This window comes from Anolis carolinensis, chromosome 2 (assembly GCF_035594765.1).
Source record: "Anolis carolinensis isolate JA03-04 chromosome 2, rAnoCar3.1.pri, whole genome shotgun sequence".
NCBI classification, from domain to species: domain Eukaryota; kingdom Metazoa; phylum Chordata; class Lepidosauria; order Squamata; family Dactyloidae; genus Anolis; species Anolis carolinensis.
In genome coordinates this window covers 165,833,569-165,847,107 of record NC_085842.1, presented here as the reverse complement: position 1 = coordinate 165,847,107, position 13,539 = coordinate 165,833,569, and the positions used below count along the sequence as shown (strand labels likewise).

The following is a 13,539-nucleotide window of genomic DNA, read 5'->3' as shown; positions in this document are numbered from 1 at the left end:
AAAGGGGCTAGGGATCTCCTAGAACCATTCCGCGGGTCACGGGGAGAGGAAAGTCCGGGATAAGGCTGGAGGAGAGCAGTCCGGCTTGAAAAGAGCAGTCGGTCCCGTTTGACAGTCAGCTGTTGAGGTGCCGAGAACCGGACCGATTTCGGTTCCGCTGGTGGTCCTTGAGTCAGGGGCCTTAGAAAGGGTTAGGACTAAAAGATGAGTGTGCTAGGGGTAATTTTGATAAAGATATGAGCCAATTTGTACCGTCCGCCGTATTAATCTATGGCGGAGAAGCCTCCGCCAGGGTTTAAAGATCAGACGGGTTAGTGAGAGGGAGAGGGAGAGAGAGATTGCATGCAAAGGAAGGAGTCAGAGAAAGACACAAAATAACCAGATAGAGAGTGTTACTGTTAAAATAAATGCTACTTTTATTGGGGGATTTGTTACATAGTTCAGGGAAGGGGAAAGCGAAGAAAAAAAATCTTTTAATAATAGTCTGCTGCGGTCCCGCTCCATTCCTTTGGTGATGGATCTGCGGAACTCTCCGCTGCGGGTTCAAATTAATTTGAAAGCCGGGGTCTCGGTCATCACTAACACCTGAAATCTTCCAGCTAGTAGGGGAATCTGCAGAGGAAGAGTCCTAAAAGAAAGTCAGCATATTGCAGAAAGCTCATGTGGCATAGTGGTTTGTGTGCTGGACTTTTTGAAGACCATGGCAGATAAATGCAACAGGAAATTCCCTCTGAACAATGCTTGCCAAGAAAACCCTGTGATAGGTTCACCTTACGGTTGCCATCAGTTGGAAATGATTTGCAGGCACACAACAACATACCTCAAAAGTAACTTCCCCCATTTCTGAAGATCCCCCTTGCCTGTCCTGGTCACGGATGTGTGAATTCTATACAGAAGGGAACCCATGTTTAGTTTCAGGGCACTTTAGCAACATGGTGGTGTGATGTATTTTTATGCATGGATTTTGTGTACCTTCAGCAAGGCAAAGATAGAGAAAATGGGCAAGCAAGAGGATGAAGGTCGAGACCAAAAGGAAGGGCATAGCATGAGGAACAAAGAGAGCTTTTCTCATACAGTCTTCCCCCACCAAATGCTTTCCAGATGTTTGGACTACTGCTTTCATTCACTGAATGGCTGGAATGAAGGGAAGCTCCCACGTTTGGAGGCTGTCTGGCTACTCTGACCAAAGAACTAAGTCTTGTGACTCAGGAAACTTTTTATAGAGGTGACTGTCAGGGGAAAAAAAAGAAGAAGAATGGATTATGCCTAGACTCACTATATAATTGGCACCTTTTGATGCAGAGTCCCAATTCAGGAAACCCTGTAACCTCTCTCAAGTCTCACAGTGTATCAGATGTATGATTGATATGTACTTAGCTTGGCCCGCTGCAGTGATGTGTTGAAATAAAGAATACGGGGACTATATGAGATCAGGCACATGAACCCCAAGGGTGTGGATCTCTCTCATTTTTGACCTTGAGAGATGCTCAGCTCACTGTTAATTAAAAACATTTATGCTCGGTGAGAATGCAAACTGCTGTGCAATCTACACAGAACCATGATATATGATGCAATATGTTTGATTACGTTATATGCCATATGTATTATATTTAATTTATACTAGAGAGAGATTGTCTTGTGTCACCTTTGTCCATTTTTCCGGGCTCAAAAAAAAAGTCATACTTGAGGATTCTGCAAAAAGCTAAGCGCTAAGCGCTGGCCTGCTTTTAGAAGCTAACCTTGGAGTTTTTGTTCTACCCTTGCTAGTCGCATGCAAATCACTGTTATGTGTACTTCAAAGGCCTCCCAAGATAAATTCTTCTAGCCTCTCAATTATTCTTCACTTGAAAGTCCTTAATTACCTAATTGATGGCTCTTCCCCCATGGCTTAAAGCCATCCTTCTGATCTGTGGACCCTGGCAGCCACACCCTCCTGGAAAAAGCTTATGCAGATCACTTCGGTCTTGCTTATTGTGAAAGCTGCCAAGCAAATACACAGCATAAGAGCACTCTAGGAAATTAGGTGTATGACCCCAAAAGGCCCTAGGAAAAAGTGAAATGGAGCATGGCTAAATATGAATGCTCTAGGATTCCACAAGTAGAGGTTTCCTTTCATATTTTGAGAATATTCTTCACTTGATAGCCAACTGAAAAGGACTTCCAGATGAAGGGTTCTGAAATTTATCAATCAAAAATCATTGTACAACAATCCCATCTTTTTTATACAATCATAGAGTAGGAAGAGACCCCAAGGGCCATCTAGTTTAACCCTCTGTCATGCAGGAATCCAGAATCAAAGCACTCCCAGCAGATGGCCATCCAGCCTCGGGTAAGAAAAACCCAGAAGGCACCTTTACCACACCCTAAGAGAGCATATTTCATTGTCAAACAGCTTTTATCATCAGAAAGATTTTCCTTATTCTTTTTCTGGGATGAAGGATGAAAAAGATGGAATAAGCCATGAGGAAATATGGAAGTGTTACAATTCAAAGACAACTTAATCTAGATACAGCCCTCACATAGTAATTTTCCATTTAAAATACTTTCATTGGTCAATCCCCTAGATATTAGAAAGACTTTTCGCTCATGTCAGCAGTACTACTTAATGCTAATAATGTAGTGTGCTTTGGCATTAGCATGTTTTTTTACCTTTATGCTCAATTACCGCATGGCCATTGGGAACATAGCCTGCTTTCCTCTCTGAGTTCCCAATCTTGTGATCATCCACATGTTTGGGACTTCAACTCTCAGAAGCCACAACCAACTTGTCCAACTGTCAGGAATTCTGGAAGCTGAAGTCAAAAATGCCTGGAGGACCAAAAGTTAGGAACAATTACTTGTTTTACTCCAAATCTTGCTGGCCAAAATAGAACTGCAGTTGATGTGTATGTATATACATTATAATGTGACTGTGCATGTCCAAATTTACAAACCCGTTTTCTCTAATTTTTCAAGAACAAGAGGCAACTGTAATATCTTTAAAACATATTCAGGAAGAAAGAAGTTTTACAAGGCTGAAATCTGAAACACATTTGGGTTCTATGAGTTTTCCGGGCTGTATGGCCATGTTCTAGAAACATTCTCTCCTGACGTTTCACCCACATCTATGGCAGGCATTCTCAGAGGTTGTGAGGTCTGATGGAAACTAGGCAAGTGGGGTTTATATATCTGTGGAAAGTCCAGGTTGGGAGAAAGAACTCTTGTCTGTTTGAGTCAAGTGTGAATGTTGCAATTGATCAATTGCACAGTTTTTCTGAGGCTGAAAATATATGGCTCAAACAAGGTCATGTAGTGGGTTTTCATGGCTGAGCTGGGAATTAAGCCCTGTTTTCCAGAGTCCTTGTCAGACTCCCAAACCACTACATTTTGCTGGTTTTCAAAATGCATTTACTAGGGAGTAAATCCCGCAAAACACAGTAGAACTTGCTATATAGGCTAGCATTAAGAAATAAGGATCGCTGTTTTAAATAACAGGCATTTCAAGAAACCTTGCACTTAGAAAATCACCACCCTTCCTTCTGTCAACCCATTCTTTCCCCTCCTTCTCCCAAATCTCCAGACTCAAACTGTTCCCTCTTCCTATCCCAAGCCAGTCTGACAGGCCATCACCTGCCTGCTTACCTGTCAGGTATTTGTCTCATGGCAACTGGGGGGAAAATGCCAGCACTCTATTTCTATGACAACGTACAAACAGGGAACTGGAGTGAAGGGCTCTCCGGCTGCTCTAGTGCAGAGTGTGTATTCAAATGAGTGGCTGAGAATATGAGAAGGCTAAGCCAAGCGTCCTTAGCTAATTGCTTTCTGAGGGCAAGGGGGTACGTTTGCTGTCCTTAGCTCTGATGACAGGGAAATAGAGAGGCGGCAAGCCTGGATGGATCTGAAACAGGGTGGTGTTTTTTTTTTTGGAGCTGGTTTACTCTGAGCAAGACTGAGCCCCTCCAGCTCAGTGCCACACATACTTCCCCAGTGTCGGTGCCCCCATTCTTTTCCCCAATGGCAAAAAGGCAAATTTGACAGTTTAAACCCAGATCTTTTACTGAATCGATCAGTCATGAGATGAATCCCCCCTCCTCTCCCTACCGATCGATCTTCTCAAAAGAGTAGGGCAGGAAATCTTTAATGGATGTAAGAAGCACAGTCAGTGGGGGGGCGATTGTGTGTGCACACACGTGCATTTGTGCTCAAAATGACTTGCTCAGATGGAGCAGAAATGGGGCGCTGAGCTCCATGTCTTGTGCCCTAATTGGGCTCTGTGTATGTGTGCGTAAAGTTTACCAAAAGTGCCTAAAGAGTTGCATAGCGTTACTTAAGGGTTTATTGATTGTGTTAAATTGCAGGCCAGGCAGAGCCAGGCCCTAATTTGTATCCTTGGCCTTCAGTCCTCCTCCTGGCTAGCCGAAGCCTGGATTCAGGAGGCTTTCCTGGATCATCTGCGCTTGACTGAGCTTCATTCTTGACTGCTTTTGGGGGATCCCCTATGGGATGGCTCAGCTCGAAGTCATCCAAGCATTTGTGCTTTTGGAGCTGGAAGATTCTTGCTTGCTGCCCCACTGGGAACCGCTGTCCTGGAACAGACAGGCTGGGATTGGAACAGGGAGGGCATTGCCTCCAGCCAAAAATATTGGGCAAGAAATGGATAGAAGGATGATTGATGAGGGAGCGCAAAAAGAAAGCCACACGCTCACACAGGGAAACGTTGGAGGTGTTGCTTCCTTATTATTAATTCTATTATTCCTACTATCTCCCTTTATGTGGTTGATGCTATCATTCGCATTTCACTCACTTGCCCTTGGCAGGAGGCATCCTATATCAGGTTTCTCCAATCTGGTGCTCTTCAAATGTATTGGACTACAACTCCCATTATCTTCAGCCTTCATCCATAGCTTTGATGGGATGTATAGTACGAAATGTGTCTGGGAGAAGTTTTCCAGGTCAGAGGAAAGCTGTTCTTACTCTGATTTGCTTCTCTTTTTCTGAAAGTGAGATTCCTGTTGACTAGTGAGGCAGGAGAGAGGAAATGTTTGTTTGCTATGGCACCTTTTCATTACAAAATCATTTTCAAGGTGGCTTCCTCACAAGTTCTTTAGAGGATAATGTGCTTCATATGTAAATACCTTTCTACAGGGGTGTACAAAGCACGTCCTCCTAAGGCCTGACATGTGCCCCCAATTATATCTCCCAGCTCAACATTCCTTAATGTAGCCCTGCTTCTTTTAGGCTTCTGATCACATTCAGGTTTGCCCTTGAGTCTTTGCATAAGCAAAAATCAGCATTCAGGTCATTATCACGAAATATTTTTCAGTGTGACAAACAAAGTTAGAAGAATATGATCAGTTAGCTACCACCAAAAAGTAACTGTAGGTAAGTTTTGGATTTTTTAAACCACCAATCTGTGATGATGTAGATAACACAGTCCATCAGTAGAATGAACATATTTGCACCATCCATACGTGATTCATGGATTACCGGTATATACATTCGGAGTCCCACCTCCCCTACTCATTGCACATATATTTTCCTAAAAAGAAAATCAGCTGAGATAATCCCTTCAAAATCAGATAATCCCTTCAAAAATGGGATTAGACCTATCCAAGAAGAATATATCATTTAACTGTTACTAGCATTAGTATTGAGAGTCAGCATGGTGAGATGGTTTGAGGGTTGGACTGGGAATGGAGAACAGGGTTCAGATCCGTACTTGGGCATGAAAACCATTGGTTGATCTTAAACAGTTCACACTTTCTCAGCCTCAGAGAAAGATACCCCCCCCCCATCCAAATCTTGCCAAGAAAACCTCATGATAGGTTTGCCTCAGGATTGCTATAAGTTGGAAAGGGCTTGAAGGTAAATTACAAAGCATTCATATTTCAACACAGCATCTACATTCAATGATGGGATACCCCTGAATAATAGTTGTTTTCTGAGGGAAGAAGTTATTTATTTGTTTGCATCAGTTGAATTTACTTACTTACTTACTTTTAACCCACTGCGCCACCGCAGGGAAGGTTATCTAATGCTTCAATGTAAGACATAATTAATGGGTTATTATCACCCCGTTATTCTGGCTATCATCCCTGCCCTCTTTTCTATTCGATGCTAGCTTTTCATGTCCAGAGTTCTAAGAATGAAACTTTAATAGTGAAGGTTACATCCTGGAGGTCCTTTATACATCTACACTGTAGAATTAATGCAGTTTGATTGCCATTCCTCCATCCTTTTAGTCCCAAAATTTCCTCACATTACAACAGAGAGGGGCTTTCATTCAAGGGGGGAATACCTTGAGCAGGCATGCATGTGTGTGTGTGTGTGTGTGTGTGTGTGTGTGTGTGTGTGTGTGTGAGGGGACAAACCTGAATGCCTTGTGTTGGAAAAGTCTCAACTCCAGGCATTGAATGAATACAGTGGCCAGCTCTCTAACATGTGCCCATTATAGGACAAGATTCAGGACCATGCTGCACCGCCAGCTCTTATGGGGATACAATGGCAGCAAAGTGGTAACCCTTTTTAAATATTAAAATCCATCCTCCCGTTGAATATTTAACATCCACCCACCTTCGCTCTGCCATCATTCATTCCACTCCATTCCCATGAAGGAAATCCGCCTTGCCTCTTCCTCATCCTTTGTTTAACCTGCCAGCCTCTACTTACCTTAATATTTGGGAACAGAATGCTATAATCCTTCTCTTCTCACCCCACCTCATTCCAGTCATTTAAATGAAATGATAGAAGTGTTCCTATTCCTGGCTCCCAGCTGGCCCCTCTTTAACCACTTCTCTCTTTCCCCATGACCCCATTGTCTCTCTGCATTCCCATCACTTCCCAAAGAACGCTGTGATGCTGATGACTCCTGCCAGCTAAGCAGGATCAAGACTTTTAGATGGATGCCTCCAAGTAGATTTTGTTTTGGTTCCTAGCTCTGTTTCTTAAGGCATCTATTTGCAGAGTGGAGGGCATCTAAAGGGAGAGGTTTTTCTCACCTGTCAATGTCATGGTTAGTTGTTTGATTCTGAGGAAGGATACACAAAAGCTGCAACAGGTTTAGAACTGTTGTAGCAGCCCTGGTAGCGCTTTCTGCTTTCCCCACATTTTGTCCAGTCTGGAGCACATGAGAGAGCAGGATGGGGATCCTAGGTTAAGTTTGGAGAATTCCCTTTCTTGGGACTTTAAACCAACAAACAAACCATTGCAGCTTGCTCCGATATTCCTGTCCAAGATTAGGCAGCGACCTCATCAGAGTTTAGAATAAGAGAAAAGAAAAGAAGAGTTATTCTGTCACCTCTGCTGAGAAACAAGTTACTTTTGTTTCTTATTATGCTTATTTTATTGATGTATTCTGTCAGGGACAGAACGCCACAAGATTCAAGATAACAGAGTTTATTGGATTACAGAACTCAAAAATGCCCGTAAAATACAAGGGCCAGGCAGTATTAGCCTTTAGGAGCAAAAAGGGACAAGGAAAAACGTTCAAAAGATAAACCGGATTAAACCGGAGTTTAATCCGGGTAAAAACAAACTGCTTGCTTCAGCCTGGGGATAAACAAAACAAAAGCCGAGGAACAAAAGATACAAAAGAATGCAACTAATTGGCAGCAGATTCCTCTCTGCTGCCAACACTGTGCTTAGAGTAACTTGCGTCGCTCCCACACACACAGCAGACAGGATTTCCAACACGAACAGATCAGCCAAGGATTGTAGCAGTAGAGTAGACCCAGTTCCTTTCCGTAGATCAAAGCCAGAAGCAGACGTTTGTAGTTTCCAAGTCCAAGAAGGGGGAAGTCAAGCCGTGGTCAGTTCAGTCCGAATTTCAAAGCAGGAGATGGCGTCCGTCAAGAAGACGACGGAAGGTCAAGCTAATAAGAGTAAGCACAGGTTTGCACAAACAAATGCCCACACAATTCCTCCCGCCGTCTGACCCTGAATTCCAAAACAACTTACGTATCAGCACACGAAAACACACCAGTCTTCAGGAAAGCGTCCCACACAGATCCCAAGCGTTCGTCCAGATTACCTTGCCCAACGCAATTTGCAATTGCTCCCAAGCCCCATTTTATGCCAGTTACAAATCCTCATCACTGTCAGCTGTCCTCCTTAACCCGGGCGTTTCCTCATCACTTTCCTCATCAGAGCTGGAACACCTCTGACTACGCCCCACAGCATCTCCAGCTGTGGATCCCGTCCCATCCCTCCAGCTAGACCATGGGTCTAATCCTGAAGGTCCCCATTCATCTTCTATCCCATCATGGCCAGTGGCACCCAATTCCTCCCTCACCCGAGTCCAATCCATCTCATCCTCCTCCGAGCTAACCAGCCCCTCCTCCATTCTCTCCGTAAACCCCTCAAAAGACTCTTCGTCAGATGGTGCTGCAAAAATGTCTCGCAGTCTTTTTCTTTCTCGCTCCTCGAGAGTATCTGACTCTCGAGGAGTCTTACGCCCACGTCTGTCAGTAACAGAGCCATGAGGCTCAATCATAACATATTCTGATTGTCGTTTATGTGATTTTAATATGTTGTAGACCATTTTGGGTCCCGTGAGGGAGAAAAGTGGGATATAAATGTAGATTTTATTATTATTATTATTATTATTATTATTATTATTATTATTATTATTTTATTGTATGACACAGCAAACAAGATAGATATGCTGGATTTCATATCACAAAATCACAAGTCGAACACTTTCCAAGTGTCTAGGACTGTGTGATGTATTTTCGGATGATGCGTGCAGATCCCAGTAGGGTGGCCTTTTGCAGTTGGCAGATCATAATTTCGTCAATGTCTATTGTTTCCAAATGCCGGCTGAGATCTTTTGGCATGGCACCCAATGTACTGATCACCACCGGGACCACCTGCACTGGTTTCTGCCAGAGTCTTTGAAGTTCAATCTTGAGGTCCCGATAGTGGCTGAGTTTTTCTGTTGTTTTTCATCAATGCGACTGTCACCTGGGATGATGACGATGATGATGATGATGATGATTATTATTATTATTATTATTATTTTAACCCTCCTTGGTGTTCACTGTATCAACAGGCATTCTAGTCACCCTGTCTGAACTATTTCCATCTCAGCTTGTTGTGAAACGACTGTAACTTTAAGAATGACGGTTGAGTGTGTATATTAGCCCCTCCATTCCTTTCCCTTCCTTTCCCTTCCCTTTCCCCCTCTGCAGCATTCTTTTGAATTGCCATGCCTGAGGGCAGGGGCTCTCTTGCTACTGATCTTGTCCAGCTGCTCTGGGAGTTAGCCTGCTTGGGCTTAAAAAGCTGGGTAAAAATAGGACTGACCATGCCCTGAAGTGGGGTGAATACCTCAACACAGAAAGATCAGGATGGGCGGTGAATTGCATCCTCATTCCTGCAACCTGGCCCTATGGGACATGAAGGCAGTTGCTCTGGAAACTTACATTGCATGCTTTCTTAGAAAAGCCACGGTGACTCCTCATAGTAGTTACCTGGACAGTGCTGTTCTGTAGGCGTCCTTTCTGAGCTAGAGATCAGATGGGTGGCTTCACCAGAAAACTTGCCTGCCCACAGATTTGATAAAATGCCTAAGAAGAATGCCTGGGGGTTGGACTGGATGGCCTTTGTGGTCTCTCCAACTCTACATTTCTATGAATCTGTGATTCTGGAGAAAGCCAGGCAGGCATGACGGCTCCATCCTGGAGGTCGCTTCTTCTGTGACATCTACATTGTAGAATTAATACAGTTCGATAGCGCTTTAACTGCCACGGCTCAATGCGATGGAATTCTGGCACAGTGTTCCCTCACTTATCTCTGGGTTTAGGTTCCAGGACCACCTGCAATAAGTGAAAATCCGCAAAGTAGGGACTCTATATTTATTTTAATATTTATACATTATTTTAGTAGTTATACACTATTTTAAGTCTTTATCAACCAATTGTGTGTTGATAAATTACCTCCTTCTCCTCCTGCTGCCGCTTGGGCTCCTTTTCTCTCCCTTTGGCTTCTCCTTCCTCCCTTCCTTAGGCTTTAAATTGTAATTTTTTATGATTTATAATATTCTTTTAGAGTTTATTGAAAAACCGCAAAACAGCGAATCCGCAAAAAGTGAACCGCGAAGTAGTGAGGGAACACTGCATTTGTAATGTGGTGGGGCAGCTGTACTCTTTGGCGGAGAAGGCTCAAAATATTGTAAAACTACAACCTCCATGATTTCATGGCATTGAGGCATCACAGTTCAAGTGGTGTCAAACCACATTAATTCTACAATAGAGATGTACTCGTAGACTAATGTTTTTAGGCTGCATTGAGATGAGAAAAAGGAAATGCGATAGCACGAACGATATGCAGGGAGATAAGGGGAATGCAGCAACAGGACACTTTGCATTGCTGCTGGGTAAAAATTCTTTAAACAAACTAACAATTGCAGGAAAATAGTGGAGCCAATGGGGGAACAACCTGAAGCTAAGTGATTATACTAGGTGAGTGTGAGTGTGTGTAAGCAAGTATATGAATGAATATACTGAGAAACACAGCTGGTGGTGCCATAAAATAGCAACAATCCCTGTCAATGCCTAATCAGAACCTGTACCTTTGAGAGGAAGGAAGACCAATCACTGTTCACATCTGCCAGCCTTTGACAAACTGAAATCCAGGTTACAGTCTGATGCTTTCAAAGTAAACCCCCGTCCTTTGGAGAAAGGAAAACAAAACAACCCCCTCCCCAGAAGCAGCCTTGGGGCATTAGTGTGGGTTGCTGGAGTGTTTTTTTTAAAACACTACTAGTAATAATAATAATGAAATATTAAAATCTCCCAGCGCACCTCTAGGTTGATGCAAAATTATCCCAATTTGCATGGGGTTGGTAGGCAGGCGGTTGAGTCAACAGCACACAAGGAGATTGGGCTGATTAATTATGAATTAGGACAAATTGGCGGCCTGCTACTCACTAATCTATGTAAATAAGGACGATAATACCGCGAGTGCCTGTGCAAACAGGAGCTTGCTAGGGAGAGATCCCTGCAGTGGTGGGTCAGGGAAGACTTTGTGGTGCTATTAATTTTTATGGGGTGTCAGCATGAAATTTACATGGGCAATGAGGTGCCGGTCTGTCATGGGCTGCTCTGCTTAAACTGATGCCAGATGCACCCTTTGGTCAGCTAACCTCCCCAAAAGTGGGTAGGTGAGGAATGCATTGCAGGAGGCAAAGGAGAATGACCAGGAAATTGAATAACAGGCAGAGTGTTCCTCCTGTTTGCCTGTCTGTCTGCGTAGTCATCTCAAAATGTAAAACCAACAAGGGCTGTCTTTTATTATTAATGCAAGCACCTAGCATTCTGGGATACTTCTCTTCCTCTCTCTTATATTTACACTCAGTGCTTAAATCGTGGAATGAAAAGAAGGGGAATCATTGATTAACTGCTCAAATTCTGCCAATTCTAGCTAAGTAATGAACCCCCCAAAACTTTCAATAAACAGGACTCAAAAAGGCTATGAGGAAAAAAATGATCTCTGCCCTGTAATTTTTGCATTTTGAGTGACAATACAGATGTCACCTGATAACACTGTTTCACAGGCTATTCTGAAATGTGGGATCCCCCAACTCCCCTATCCCAATGTACCAGGGATCAGTACCATAGCTGTGCCCATTAGCTACACCTGCTTTTTCCCCTGGAAACTCACAATGGACTGATAACCAATAACTTATCAAGCAAAACTGGTTAATGGACAACTAGTCTGAATAGCCTTGCTTTATGGAATAATTGCATCTTCAGAACAGGCAGTGCATTATTTAATTAAAAGAAAATAAGAGGAACTAAAATATTTAGTGGAAATAATCAAGATACAGGAGCCTCCGATGGCCTAGGGGATAAAAGCCTCGTGACTTGATGGTTGGGTTGCTGACCTGAAAGTTTCCAGGTTCGAATCCCCCCGGGGAGAGTGCAGATGAGCTCCCTCTATCAGCTCCAGCTCCATGCGGGGACATGAGAGAAGCCTCCCACAAGGATGGTAAAACAAAAAATATCCGGGCGTCCCCTAGGCAACATCCTTGTAGACGGCCAATTCTCTCACTCCAGAAGCAACTCCAGTTGCTCCTGACATGAGAAAGAAAAAAAACCAAGATACATACGATAGAATAAACTTCAGATATACAGCAATTTTAATATTTTAATTTTTAAAAAATAATCTCATGCTTACACAAGGTCCACACTTTTCCACAATGGACCAATCCTTCAGTTCATTTTGAAAACTCTTTATTATCAAACTCCAATATATGGTACAGTTCAGGGTTGGGTTCTGAACAGTCTGACCAGGCAAAAGCTTCTGAAATTCTTTTTGATTTCTGCATTATTCAGGTTGAGTTCAATCATCGATATCCCAAACTCACACTCCAAATGAGTTTCTTGTATCTCATTGCCAATTCATAAATGAGAAACGTTTATGTTTGTGGAGAAGACAACCAGTTGTCCTCCAGATATTTTTGGACTCCCTATAGATCAGACAGCATGGCCAGTGGTTAGGGGTGATGGGACCTTTGGTCTAAGAATAATGGGACATCCTCCTGTTCCCCCTCTCTAAACTAGATGCAAAGTATATGTACAGGAACAGACAAAAGAGCCCCATGCAGCTTATAAGAGCCCAACGCAACCTTGTGCCTTGAAATCCCATTGTATCTTGAATAGTTTCTATTGTCTTTTCATTTCCACTTCCATAACATCTCTCCTTTCTGTGTTGAGTCTGTGGAGGTGGTGAGGATAGAAATCTCACAAAGACTTTAGCACTCTGCAACTCAGCTTTGATTCTGATGCAGATGCTGCCACCTGGTGCTCCAGAGCCTTTCTTAGGACAAGAGTCTCTACTAACATCCACAAGCTTTAATTTAGAAGAAAACAAAACAAGTTACTTACTGGTCACTAAAACTGTGCTAAACACCCTAAAGGTACCAAATCACACCTGACCTTGGGAGCTATACAAGTTCAGTCCCGGCTAGTATTGGGATGAGAATCCACCGCAGAATACTAAGTTTCGTGGGCTGTATTTCAAAAGAAAGAACGGGCAGAACCAGTCCTGAGCATTCCTTGCCCAAGAAAACTTGTGGAATTCATGGAACCATTAATCAATAGGCAGTTTGAAGACACATATACACCTAGATGCACACACTGAGTACCGTGCTGCCCTGTATTTATATTATCTACTGCCTTAAGACATTGGCCATGCTGGGTGGCGGATTCTGAGAATTTCAGATGTAATAGTACTTTTTCCGGAGCCCCGGTGGCAAAGTGTGTTAAAGCGCTGAGCTGCTGAACTTGCAGACTGAAAGGTCCCAGGTTCAAATCCTGGGAGCAGAGTGACCGCCCACTGTTAGCTCCAGCTTCTGCCAACCTAGCAGTTCGAAAACATGCCAATGTGAGTAGATCAATAGGTACCGCTCCGGCGGGAAGGTAACGGTGCTCCATGCAGTTATGACCTTGGAGGTGTCTATGGACAACAGCAGCTCTTCAGCTTAGAAATGGAGATGAGCACCAACCCCCAGAGTCAGACATGACTGGACTTAACGTCAGGGGAAACCTTTACCTTTAC

General features: G+C 43.4%; 1 long non-coding RNA gene across 1 annotated transcript; it reads right to left on the bottom strand.

Moving 5' to 3' along the window:
* Window positions 1-392: 392 nt before the first annotated feature.
* LOC134296340 (uncharacterized) lies at window positions 393-3,803 on the bottom strand. The gene is made up of 2 exons (XR_010003052.1): window positions 2,650-3,803; window positions 393-628 (listed from the first exon to the last, which is right to left on the bottom strand). It is a non-coding gene; the product is annotated as an uncharacterized LOC134296340 (long non-coding RNA).
* Between the last annotated feature and the right edge of the window lie 9,736 nt (window positions 3,804-13,539).